General features: G+C 38.1%; 1 protein-coding gene across 2 annotated transcripts in view; it reads right to left on the bottom strand.

Moving 5' to 3' along the window:
* Tfec (transcription factor EC) overlaps positions 1-13,595 on the bottom strand; it is a 130,025-nt gene that overhangs the window by 55,299 nt on the left and 61,131 nt on the right. The window contains exon 1 of one of the 2 annotated variants that reach the window (XM_006984275.4): positions 13,438-13,593. The exons of the other annotated variant lie outside the window; for it this stretch is intronic. The gene's annotated coding sequence lies outside the window, so the exon portion shown is untranslated. Of the gene's footprint in view, positions 1-13,437; positions 13,594-13,595 lie in introns of those variants that run through there. 2 annotated transcript variants of the gene reach the window in all.

Here is a 13,595-nt window from a genome sequence, read left to right as displayed (position 1 = left end):
CTCTGACGAAATTACACAGGCAAGAAAGAGGAAGAATAGTCACATACGATTCTGTGATGTGAAATAAGAAAAAGTATAGAGGTGAATTACCAAATGAAGTATGTTTTGAAGAAAAGACAATAAATTCAGCATAAGCTTAATGAAACTGGAGTTTGAGGAGCATCTCAGAGGGAGTCAGTGCTCAGCTGAGGTAGAACACAGGTAGAAGTGTGGGCTTGGAAGAAATCACTGAGTCCCTTTTTTTTTTTTTTTTTAATAAAATCATCCAGGAGAACAAAAATCTGAAGGACAGGGCATTAAGAATTCTGAGGAGCACCAAGGGGTGAAAGAAACAAAGACTGCCACAAACGTACCAGGAAATGAGGACAGTGTAAGATCACAGGTCAAAGTGGGGCAGAGTGTGAGGAAGAGAGCGTTTAACAAAGTCACATGCCACAGAGAAGAGAGAGGACAATGAGGAGGAGATGCTGTTAGCAGACCTGGAGATAAGTGGGTCACTGGGGATTCTCTGGAGAACCCTTCTCAGGCATGGACCGAGAGTGGGAAGCAGCCTGCAGGGACAGCAAATTGTAAACAAGGAGATTTCATTCATGCCTTAGACCGGATGCCGACCACTCTCTCTCCACAAGCTTCATGATAATTTAGTTTGAAAGGCCAGCTACGTAAGAATGCTTTCCAAGTTTGTTTCTCTGTACCAGAGCTCCATGTGATGTAGCATCAAGGATGCAGTGACCTGTGAAGTAGAGGGCACTCAGCACCAAGCTCTCCTTACCCTTTGTATAGGTGACACCATCCAGTGGTTTCCAAGGAATACTTTAAAGGCTGTACTCATGCTCTGAAGTTCTCTTATTTTTTAAGTTCATGTGCATGTACTGGGGGTTGGGGGTGCCTCATCATAAACAAGAAGATACATTTTGCAGTTTTTCAGTTATTGCAATAGTTCTGTGGTGAAGAGAGGTGTAGGTGTATGTACATATATGTTTGCATGTCTCCTTACAGACAGAGACAACATAGTGTTTATAGGCAAAAGGTAATTCGTTATTAAACACAGGCAGAAGACTATACTTTCAGGGATCATTCCTATAGTTCGTAAACACAGGCAGAAGACCCAAGGGAAGGGGGTGATTGATTAGGTAGCTGGCTGAAAACAGGTTTTAGATCAAAGTGAAGACCCAAGTTTTATTAGAAATATTCTCTTTCTAGGGAAAACAATCTAACATTTTAGAAATCTGAGAAAGGACTGTATTGTATTATCTCAATATGGTTATTTACAAAGTCACCTGCTGGTAATGTAGAGAGGGCAAGAAGGTCTGGAGCTGGATGAGCAAAGCTAAATATAAGAAATTTGCCCAATGAGATGGAAGATGGGCTAGAGTGCTGCCAGGTGGAGAAGAAGGCCCAGCTGCAACTGAAGACTTGTGGAAATAGTATTCCATATTGTTGTAGGACTGTCTTCTACGACAGCAGCATGCCGACTGCACTGGCCATGGATGAACTAGTGGAATAGAAGAAGAAAGAGACAAGACATGTAATTCTAATTAGGAAAGGGAGGATTTGAAAGTGACTAAGGGCTAGGTCAAGAGGGAAGAAAGTGGAGGATCCAGTGAATGAGGGGACTCCATTAGACCAAAGAGAATACCAGAAAAGAGAGAGCAAAAGAGCTGCAGGCAGACTCTGAGGTCTAGCCTAGGGCCTTGGAACCCTTCTCAACACACTTGAACCTCAGAATCAAGATCTCACTGATCTACCCTTGTTGATTTTCTACAATACTTGCATCTTTCCCTGCAATTGTTCACTAACCATTCAAGGAGATGCTCAACCTAACAGCAAATTCTCATGCTTGTTAACAATGAATGTTCTGTTCAACACAGCAAATACTCTACCATCAAACAGGTATGGGAAGTAAGCTTGTCCATCAACCATACTTCTTCAAACTTCAGTAGCGAACATGGCTCTGATTTCTTTGTTATGACTTGTACTTTACAATGACAAAATGGTAGACATTTTCTTAACATTAAATATTACCACTTCCCATGAGCACAGCAAAAATAGTGATGTAGTGCACAGACAATTTGACATCTCAATGTTTCCAGAACTGGTAACTTCACTCTCCATCAGAGGCTTACTATATATAATACAGACTGAATTTTTTAATATGCAGCTGCAAGATTACAGGATAAGCAATCAAGTATCATTGAATTTGATTTTTATACAAAATATTTATTCACATAGAATTTTTATATCCATTGATTAGTCCCTTTTATTATCTCTAACTTAATCACCTATAACAACCATTCCTTATTTATATTTCATTTAATTAGCTAAGGTGCAGAGAAATGAAGATTACAGATTCAAAAGCAAACCCACTCTACTTACCTCTATCCTTGTACTCACTTCTAAGTTAAAAATTACATTCATAGTCTTTTTCTAAAATCTTTTTTTAAAGATTTATTTATTTATTATGTATACAGAAGAGGGAGCCAGACCTCATTACAGATGGTTGTGAACCACCATGTGGGTGCTGGGAATTGAACTCAGGACCTCTGGAAGAGCAGTTGGTGCTCTTAACCTCCGAGCTATCTCCCCAGCCCCTACATTCATAGTCTTAATGATAATGGCGCAACTTGCTGAATACATACTGTTTGCTTTGAATTATATCCATTTCTTGTTGTGCTGTCTCCCCTTTCTCATCTAACTATCATGTCCAGCCAGTGAGTTGAGAATCCTTACTCACTATGCCCTACACAATCTGTTAAAGATTGGAAGTACGTGATAGAACAAAGCAAGCATCCAAAATCAATTCCTTGCTTCTAATCAGTAGCCATCATGAAAGTTTTGCTACACAAGATAACAAGTATCTTCATGAAAATTTCTAATGCCGAGGAGGGAACATTTCACAAATCATCTCTTTGTAAGATAAATTGTATAATACTTTTGCATAGCCTATTAAAACCATCTTAAATATGTAAATGATGCAAAGCATCTTGATGATCACTGAAACAGTATAAATAATGATATTGCAGTTTGTTAACAATATGTGATATTTAAACATATATACCCAAAGCCCCTCTGATAGCATCCTTTTTAGTAAGAAATTTTGCATAGCTGTCTTACTCATGTAAAAGGCTTAATTGCTAAGAACAATTACTCATAATATGGCTAGAAAACATAAACTTGAAAGCAAAGCCAAAGTAAGCTTCCTTTCTCTTGATCAGTCACAAATTTAAAAAAAAAGCATGATAAATTAAGTGACTCTAACATAGAGAAAATATGAGTGTTAGGTTATTTGAAGAAACTTGTCATTATTTTAAAGTCTTTGCAAACATTCTGCCCGTAACTTCTACCTAAATTTACCATTGAATTTATTTTTTTAAGTACATGAGATAACATCTAAATCCTGAACATTTACAAAACATTTTCACATGAAAAGTAAGAATTTGGAGGCAGTTAAGGAGCAGCACATAAATAATTCGTTCTAACAATAACAGGATATTTCAGATTCTCAATGTAAATACATTAGGCTACTCAACCAACATAAACCAGACTTTATAAAAATATGCTTAGAGCAGACAATAACCTCATTATGTCTTCCCCATAAAATCCAAGACTCTAATATAAGCATAAATCACTCTTTCCATTTTTACAGTGTTATTTTTGTCTTGCCTGAGTTTAGGAGTTCATTACAAAATCAAGTTTCTGAGGGGACATTATAAATGATACCTGAAATGGCTTCCTTCAAAACTAGCTCAAATAAGTTCAGCCAAATTTTCTTGTCTCTTATGTTCTCTTCAGTGTTTTGTTTTCTCTCATAAATTCTCTTTAGAATGACTGTTACTCCTGGCAAGGTCCACTTTGTTTACTAAAAACCACTACTCATTAAATGCATTGCCGATTAAATGAGCTATATGATATCTGAGAAGTTACTTACTGTCATATGTCTATCATCAACCCTTCAGAAAAGTCAGCAAAAATGAGGCTTTCTTACGATGTTTCCAAGTTGGAATAAAGTTTCAGTCTTATTGAACTGTGTATGCATCAGGAAAATGTGATTGTGTTATAGCCTATAAATATATATTGCCAACTCTAACTATTGCTGAGACATCTCAGTCTAGAAAGTCAAATGCTGTAGCATGTCACTTTCAAACTTCTCTCCCTGGTTCCAGGGAAATAGGTGCAGATTTCAAATAAAGTTATTTAAAGTAGATTCTGGTATACAGTCACCCACGTCCTCCTGAGTCAAATTTGTCTGTTAGAATGTCTCCAGTCAATCTGACCACTTCAACCTGACAGGCAAGCCAACCAAATCAGCAATCAGCAGGCCAAAAAATCTGTCAAACCATTGCCTTCACTGGTGATTACATTTTGACTGACTTGAACAGTCAAGTTAATCAAAATAGTCAAACCAGGTTCCCCATGTATACAATCTCAGGGTCTGCTATTTCTGTAGGTGTGTTCTGTTTATATATTTGAAGAGTGTTTTATTACATTGCATTGTTTAGGAACAGCAAGTCCAAAAAATTGTGAGCTGCTAGTTTGACAATCAAGGGCTCACACTGGAGTAAGTTCACAAAGCGGAGAAAAGGCTCATGGATTTTCTGAGAGCTATGGAAAAGAGGAGCTGTAGAAGAAAACTTGGGACCACACACATGCTCATGGGACCATATTTCTTAGTTACAAGGTTAACACGTGTGTCCAAACAAAGGCATGTGATCACCATACTTTCTCAGATGAAGTAAAACATCAAGGAGAATCCCATGGAGGATGTGGGGAAAGTGATGCCAGTGTCCGCAGTTCTTTTCATTCTCAGTATGAGAAGTAATTTTGTCAAAAGAAAGATGACTATGGAAATTACATGGGGGTGACAGTAATTCAACTGCTCATTGACAAATGCCAATGTGGACACGCATTCCAGTGCTTACAAAGCTGTGTTACATGTAAGCTTTAAAATACAGCCAGCCAGTCATAAAACCTGACTCCCCACTAAATGACCAGCCTTGTGGCTTTGGAGCAGATATTTCCCACCAATGTGCATGTACACTTAATTGCACAATAGATATAACTCGACAACATAATTGCTAGGCTTGTTTCAATCAAAACTACTTAATTTTGGCAAATCATTTCCAATATTGGGTGCTACCTCATGGACCACAGGAATATGATCCAGCTCAAGTGCACCATAATATTGAAAGCCTCCTGTTCAAATACAGTATTTTATTAAGCAGTAGACTAAACAGCATATGATGTTTAATTATAATCTCATTAATAGTTAATCATGTGATATATTCCAATATCCATTAATAGCACTAATAAGCATAATGGCCAACATTGCAAGACTGCTATTCTGTGCAGTCACTAATTGATAAGCTTTGTCCTTGGTTTCTGATTTAACAGCCATAAAGGTCCTAGTAGATAGATCAGATTCACAAATCAAGAAGCTGAATTCCATAAATCATATAACATACCTGGGATTAAACAGCTGATATGAGAGAGGCACTTTGGAAATATAACTATCTTGCTTTAAAGCCTACACTCCTTCTAATATATGTCTCTAAGAATGCATGATACACTTAACAATGGCTTGCATTTCAGGTTTCCGAGCTAAGACAGTGGTTGCTACTGTGGGTTTGGAACTTCCACAAGAGACGGGTCTCACTCAGAAGGAACTGTCAGTAAACACAGAATCTAGAATGATCTAACACTCACCTAACTTGTGCAGAATACCATACTATTCTGCTTTCTAAATTGATACATTAGGCTCCAAAACAATGAGTGTTTGACAGATAAAGTGTCCAGGTTTCAAAGGATTTGGAGCTATAAAGGACTTTAAGGACTAACTTCCAGAAAACCCAAGATACAATGCCTTGTCACATGATGACAACCCCAATATGAAGAGGCAAAAAATTAAGAAATGTTTACAGTATCAAATGATTTCATACTGTTTTTGTGGGTGACTTTTCAGTCCTCACTAGAGACCGTAATCTCAAACAGCAGTGTGCAAAAATTCTAAAGACCGATGGAACAGGAATGAACTACGCCACTGGGAAGAGCCTAGGCTTCCAGCTAAAACTCAACATTGGAGGGTATGATCTAATGTACAGGATTAACATCTCAGGAGACTTGCCCTGGGTCAGCTCATCTCTCTGTGATGCCTTATCCTCTAGATGGAAATAAAAACAGTGAACTCTTTTAAATGTGCCCTATGGTCTGATTAAAGATTGAAAAGGGCTCTAAAAATCCACAGCACTCCCAGGGAAAATGCTAAATATCATTATCATTATTACACCAAATGCCATAATTTGGTCTCCTCAGATTCCCTTTTTATGTAGATTCCATCAAACTCTGACTTCTGACTTTTCTCCTCTCTGACCAAATCTCCAATGACAAAGCAAAGGGAAATGTTGAGGCAATTAGTGGGAAATGGAAGCAATTAATTCCCTTTTTGAGTGGAGACCTGGCCTCTGTGAACCAGTTTAACCAAAAATAATCAATGACCTTTCTCTGCCCAAACTGAAGCAAATCTACTTGATATTTGTCACTGGTTATCCATCTACTGCCTCGACATTAATGAGTCTCTTCACTTTGCCCCTTCCTTTCATGAAATGCAGACATCTTTTCTGGTCCCTTGTTACCTCTGCATCTGCTATTTTTGCAAATTGAATACAGTTAGAGGCCTCGTTATCCTTGTGTGAGCCTAGGAAACAGTTAGTGTAGTGTGGATTCTGACAGGTCCCCTCCCGTCCCCTCTTGAACAGTTCCTCCCCTTTCTGCTGTAAGGATGAGGGCTTATCTACACCAAGTGAAGAGTTTAAGCATCATACAGAGCCAGATCCATTCCAGTCCCAGTCCACTGCCCACCCATTGGCCATCGTGGGAAAGTCAACTCATCTTCAAAATCATCTTTTTCCCCTTAGAGAGACAGTGTCGGCACCACTTGTTTTAAGAGTATTGTTGGAAAGTACATAAAAAGCGCATAATTAATACATAATTAGTATTTCCTATTATCACCTAAGAAAAAAGCAACTATGCAAAGACATGAGAGAAAAAAGAGGTAACAGAGAGGAAAGGAGGGAAGGTGAGGAGAGGAAAGGTGGGGGAGAAGAGGAGGGGAATGGGGAAGGAGATTTCACCAAATGTACCTGATTTGGGCATGTGTTGAAATTCATCAAAACAGACTACTACCCAGGCAGGAATGGTTAGTACTAAAGGTCTCTCTTTGGTTTCCCACTGAAAGGGTTAATATTAGCTTACCCATTATTTTATAAAGTGGTTCCTTTTCTTAGAAAATTATGGATGATTGTGAGTATGATTTTTGTTGCTGTGGTGAATTGTTCCATCTTTACACAAATTGACAAAAGCATCATCACATATCCCACTGGCTGTGTTGAGTGGAATGGAGACGTGTTAGCACAACCAGCAGAAAGCAAATGAATTGGCAATAGATTTTGGAGGTTAGGGAAAAGTGTAATATCTTATAGACAAAAGGTAAATTGACAGTTACTTCTCAAATTATGCACAGCTACCTTACTCTCTACTTCATTGTGCTCGGAAAGTTCTATCCCAAAGCAGAGCTCTAGGAGAACTGCTTTAATAGGAGAAAATATGAGGAAGTTCAATATGAGGCAGGAGCTTATTGTTAGGATTCGTGCTTTGAAAGCCTGTCAAAAATGTGAAATTGAGACTTCGTAAGGAGGCAGAGAAAGGCCTCTTTTTATGTTCAGAGGTTGATTTCCAGTCTCAGAGCTCCTGTGTCCAATGCAAGTTCGACCTCCTAAGAACAAATTCAAAGCTGTCCTCAGGTTCAAGAGTGGCCTTTAAGCCCCATGAGATCCTTTGTCCTTTACACTCAGTTGGGGCCAGACCGCCACTCTCCACACTCGGCAATAGTTCTTATAGTTTATTCAAAATCACATGGGAAATGAGTAACAAACTAAAAATGCTGACCGTCTGACTTCCTAGTCACTGTGTTCCACCAACTCCACACCAGGCAACCACAGAGAAATCCCTGAATCATGTGTTTGCTTGAACATTTTGCTTAAGAGATAATGTATGCTAACATAAATGACTTTCTACACTGGGAAATGTCAGAGCATATCTCCTTCAGTTCTCTCATGAGGTGGGGTCTATCATATTCTCAGCAATGTGCTTTTTGATTGTCAACAATACAATACACCTCTTTTCAAAATATGCCCCAGAGATACCATTCATTGCATTTCATATATTTTTTTTAATTTTATTTGAAAAAAATTTCATCCAATATATTCTGATCATGGTTCCCCCTGCCTTAACTCCTCCCAGATCCTCCCCACCTTCCTATCTCTCCACGTATCCAACTCCATGCCCTGTATTTCACTCTTTCTTTAGAAAACAAACCAACATACACACACACACACACACACACACACACACACACACACACACAAAATACAGAATAAAAAAGGGAAAAAGCTAAAAAAACAAACACACACAAAAAACCAATAAAAATACAAAATCAGAAACTATGATATACAAGCAAAATACCAGTATGACAAAAAAAAAAAAAAAAAAAAAAAAAAAAAAAAAAAGCAATATAAGACAAAAGGTCTACAAAAATACCATTGAGCTTATTTTGTGTTGACCACATATTGCTTTGGCATAGGCCTACAGTTAAGTGGTTTATAGGCTCAGTCAGATTTTGTTGGAAAGAACTAGCTTTTCCGTTGGAAGCAAATGTGAGCTGAAAAGACTTTCTGGGTTAGGGATGGGAGATCATGTCCACTTCCTCATCTCGACACTGAGACCCTAATCGGTTAAAGCAGGCATAGGAGCGTTCTGTAAACAAAATTGCACAGCTAGCCACCCCAGCCATTTACCTTCTAATCTCTCCTCTACATGGCTAGAGCCAACAAGGTCAAGATACTGATACTGACGCATGATCAGGTCAAGCTACACTTCTCATCAAATTCCTTCAAGTCCTAAAATAAACAGCACTTGTCAAGGTCTGTCTCCACCTTATCTGTCCACACTTCCTACATTCTACTCCTCACAATGGCCTCAAGCTCTAAAGGAAATTTTGTGCTGTATTTTGCATTTGCTCCATTTTTGGTCTAAAGCTTTGTTTCCATTGCTTGTCTATTTAGAGAACAGCCAATTGTTTTTCAAGATACACTTCATCCTTCATATCTCTGTGATCTTTTCACACCCTCAGACTCAGAGAATTCATCTGCATTTCTAACACTTGTCTCTTTATATAATTGTGGGAATACCAGAATTGCCCATCAGCAGATACCACCACCATTCTAGAATCCAGTACATACAGCAGCAGGAGCATTCGTTTATTTCTATACCTTCAACTTAACTGAATTTATAGAGATAATAATTTAGGTTAAATGGCATGGTGTCCCACTTCTTCAGAGGTTGGTGTCATTGGGTAACACATTGAGCACACTCATCTTCTGGTTTCTTCGTACTCAGTTTAAGAGTAGATATGTTCAAGGCTTTCCGAACATTTTATAAGGAACTTTTCACAAGAAATACTCAAAAGCTCATAAGTGATGGCTATTTTCATTTACAAGAGGGAGGGAGAGAGGGAGAGGGAGAGAGAGACACTGATGCTTTAAATTTTGAGAATACTGAGAAAAATTCAAAAGATTTGAATGGGCTTCATAGAAAAAAAGATTTATAATGTAGGTACAATTTCAATAGAAAGAACAAATTATCCTTTGTTGGAAAATTGCCTGCAAATTATAATTATAGAAGAAGAAAAGTGATCTTCAAGTAGGAGAGAAACATGTGAGAGGAGGGTCAGAGGCCAGATGGCTGTTCACTAAAATGTAAAGAGAAACCTAGAATTTTACCAACATTTAAAACCTGATAGTTAAAATGCTACCTACCACAACTCTGCTGGCTAGAGGTAGTTCAGTGGATCTGAGTGTGTTTGCATTGGCAAAGTCTCTAAGACAGAGTGGTTCAACCTTCCTAATGCTGTGAAACTTTAATACAGTTCTTCATTTTATGGTGGTGACCCCCAACCATAAAATTATTTTCATTGCTACTTCTTAACTGTAATTTTGCTACTGTTATGAATCGTAATGTAAATATCTGATATATAAGATATCTGAAAGGCAACCCCTGTAAAAGGGTCACTCAACTCCCAAAGGTGCTTCGACCCACGGGTTGAGAACTTCTGCCCTAAGGAAACAGAAGAGGTGAACACCACCACAAGCCTATAGATGATCTCCAGTGTAGCAGGTCCTGATCTGGATCATTGTGTAAAGATGCCTAAGAGAATAACTATTGCTAAGGGGCAGACAAGAAAACCAATATCTAATTATGTGGAAAGTCCTGGCTCACATTCTTATTTGGGTCTAAGTACTAAGAAAACCAATATCCATGTGCACACAGTCTTCTAAGTATTAGAAACATGTTTGTGTAAGAAAGAAATATAGGAGGAAGAAGAAGGCAGGGTAGAAGTGTCTGGTCCAGTGGAATTGGATAGAACATAAATATAGTATCTTTATTGGGCAAGCTAAAGTATGCTTCAATCAATACAAGAGATGATTTTGAAAACCCTTCAGTGTGACTCGGAAATGGACACAAGAGCAGGAAATCCTAGAAGTTCACCGAAAAGCCCCTTGAATGCCTTTTGTTGCCTCACTGAAACCTAGTCTCAAAAATGTACATCAAGTGAAACTTCTACATCAAATTCTCACCTCCTCTTTCGCACCTGAAAAGATAAAAGAAAAAAGTGCAACCTAATGGGTCTTTGGTGTTACTGGGCTCAACCTTCTTTTTCCTCTTGGAGCAATTTTAAAAATCAGTAACAAGGGTTTACTATCCAAGATTTTTTCTTTGGATGGAGATTCACAATTCCCCCATGTTGACCTGGAATTTGAACTCATGACCCTCCCACTTCTGCCACTCATGTGCAGGGATTGCAAGCGTTCACCACTGTGCTTGGCAGCCAATCTATTTTTAGCACTGGTCTCCTGAGGAAATTGCACAATCTTTTCACCTTTCCAATACTTGCCTTTCCCCAGTTCTCTTAATTTCTAATGTAAATTGCCTCCATTCTTACTTTGCTCTTGTTTTAGTTTGAAATGGCCAGGGCTTTCCATGTCCCAAAGAATCCAATTTCACGGAATGACGAGACCAGCTATCAATTGCATTCACAATGGGAGGTCTCCAAACACCTGCAACTCACCTTCACAGAGTCCTAGATTGTAATTCACCACTGTGCGAAGGCAAGTTCCGTAGACTCACTTCTTGCTCACTCTCTCCCTCTCTCCCTTCTCTCCTACAAATCTGTTACCCAGTCTTCATTAGTTTTGCTCTTTCATTGGTGCCTCTGTCCTTCCTACTGCTTTATGCCTCGAATTCCTCTGCTAGGTCATAAAAAGCACTGCCTGGGAAACCTGAATAACAACATATTTTACTCTCTACTGTTGCTTTGTTTGTTGCCAACAGGTATCCATAGCAACGTGTTATTTGTAAAAAGGGTGACAATAGGGATTTGTTGTTTGCAAACTTTGACATTTTCGATCAGTCAATTCTATATTTCTTAATCTGATGCAGTCTTGGTTGTTTTTCACTGTAAGAGTTGATCTCCCTGAGACTTCTGCAATGTTGAGCTGATTTGAAGTAGTTTTAATTGTATATGGATGGACAAAAGATGAACCTACAGGATTTCCACATGTATTCCATCAGTATCCACATGATTCCACTTGAAGCAGCTTTCGTCAGTATATTTAAACCACTGTGTAAAGACACTTTGTTCTTTCAGTCTCTGCTTTCCTTATTTCTCCTTTCTGACTATCCCAGCCACTGTTTTTAAAATCATTTTCTGTTTCCACTATGCAAATCACAATTCCTGAAAAGTGTACTTGTGCTAAAATTTGGCATTATATACAAACATCTTGCAAGTATCTTGACTAGTTAGGATTAAAATTTCATTTCTAAGACATTAAAGTTGAGCTAACTTCTAAGAAAATTGTTTTGCTTTTTTTTTATTACTATTAAGAAATTTTTTATTCATTTTACATACCAACCACAGACTCCCCCTCTTCCCTCTTCCTTCCCCGCAGCCTTCTTCCCCAACCCACCCCCCTTCTTCTCCAACCCACCCCCCATTCCCACCTTCTACAAGTCAAGATCTCCCACAGGGAGTCAGCAGAGCCTGGAACATTGAGTTGAGGCAGAGAGGAGGGGCTTGGATCTGCCTCAACTGAATGTTTTGCTTTTAACATCGATCTCCAGTTTCAGCTCAGCCAAATGGGCTCATATACTACACCACTCTACTGCTAAAAAAAATAAAAAATAAAACCCAAAGACTAGGAAGTAACAGTTAAACCCCCAGAAGAGAGAATGTGAAGATTATATGTATTCCATTGAGTTCATATCTTTAAACGTTTCTTTAAATACTCAAGCGTAAACCTCAAGTTTGACCTATTTAAGGTTGCTTTCAACCAAACATGGGAAAGATTTAATTCAAACGCTGCTTGAAAGTGTCTAGCTACAGTTAGTGTCGGGTAAGATCCAAATGAAGCAGCCTTCTCTCATGATCTTGCTGAACTCTCCATTCCGTTTCAGGTTGCTTTGTTGACTCAGCCTCTGAAGACAGAAAACTGTCAAGGGCACTGAAAACACTTTATCACTAAATGAAGTTTCTAGTAAATAAATTACCAATGAACTACTTAAGCAAAATTAAATATTACCTCAGGTTCATTGCTGTTCTCAAAATGTCTATTCCTAACAAAATACATGAGATAGCCTTGATAATTTGGAATAATCACAGAAACAAATATATGTGCATAGTCATATATAACACTTCTATATTTATGTTTGTGCACACATAAACAACCCTAGGCCTAATGGTTAAGACCTTATAGTAACTGTTATTTGTTCTTGTTTAAAATTTTTACTTTAAAAGTTATGAGTTCAGTATACTTGAAATCTAAACAAAATATTTAGATCTATATACATTCAAAAAGAATAGCATAGCCCAAGCTATGGAATCCTGCCTGGCGTTATTCCTGCTATGAACAAAACTTGTATATTCTTACCTTTAAAAACAAATAAAATAGACATTTCTAGAATGTAAATAGCAATTAACACTTACTCATAAAATAGCATACAGTGCAATAAAAATGTTAAATTATATTCCAATACAGTAAATATCTGAGAATATTAAACTAGAGTAAGAAATTTCCTTGGTTATCATGAACTAAAACAGTGATTTCTACATTCTGATTAAAATAAGACATTAATAGCATCCCAGTTATATTTCATCCACATTATAGCAAATCATCGTTTGACTGCTCTAATATCCTGACAGCTGGTTATCGCACAAGAAGGCATAATTACAAGCGAGCTCCACATATCAAAGTAAAACAGGTATTGATTGAACTTGTCTCCATATTTGTTTAAAGTACAGAAAATTAACCTTCCAGTTTGGTTACCTACCAGCAGTGATTGGATTCTAGCAGAGCCATCACCCCTACAGACAGCTCTGAATCACAGTCCCTCGGCCCATAACTTCAGCACAAAAGTCAAGGATCTGTTCACAAGTAATGAACACTTAGAAGGGCTTGGAATCCACTTAGTTGAGGAAGGAGAAAAGA

The sequence above is a fragment of the Peromyscus maniculatus genome, chromosome 3 (assembly GCF_049852395.1).
Source record: "Peromyscus maniculatus bairdii isolate BWxNUB_F1_BW_parent chromosome 3, HU_Pman_BW_mat_3.1, whole genome shotgun sequence".
NCBI classification, from domain to species: domain Eukaryota; kingdom Metazoa; phylum Chordata; class Mammalia; order Rodentia; family Cricetidae; genus Peromyscus; species Peromyscus maniculatus.
The sequence above is the reverse complement of the archived record's forward strand: the minus strand, read 5'-3'. Positions and strand labels throughout refer to the sequence as shown.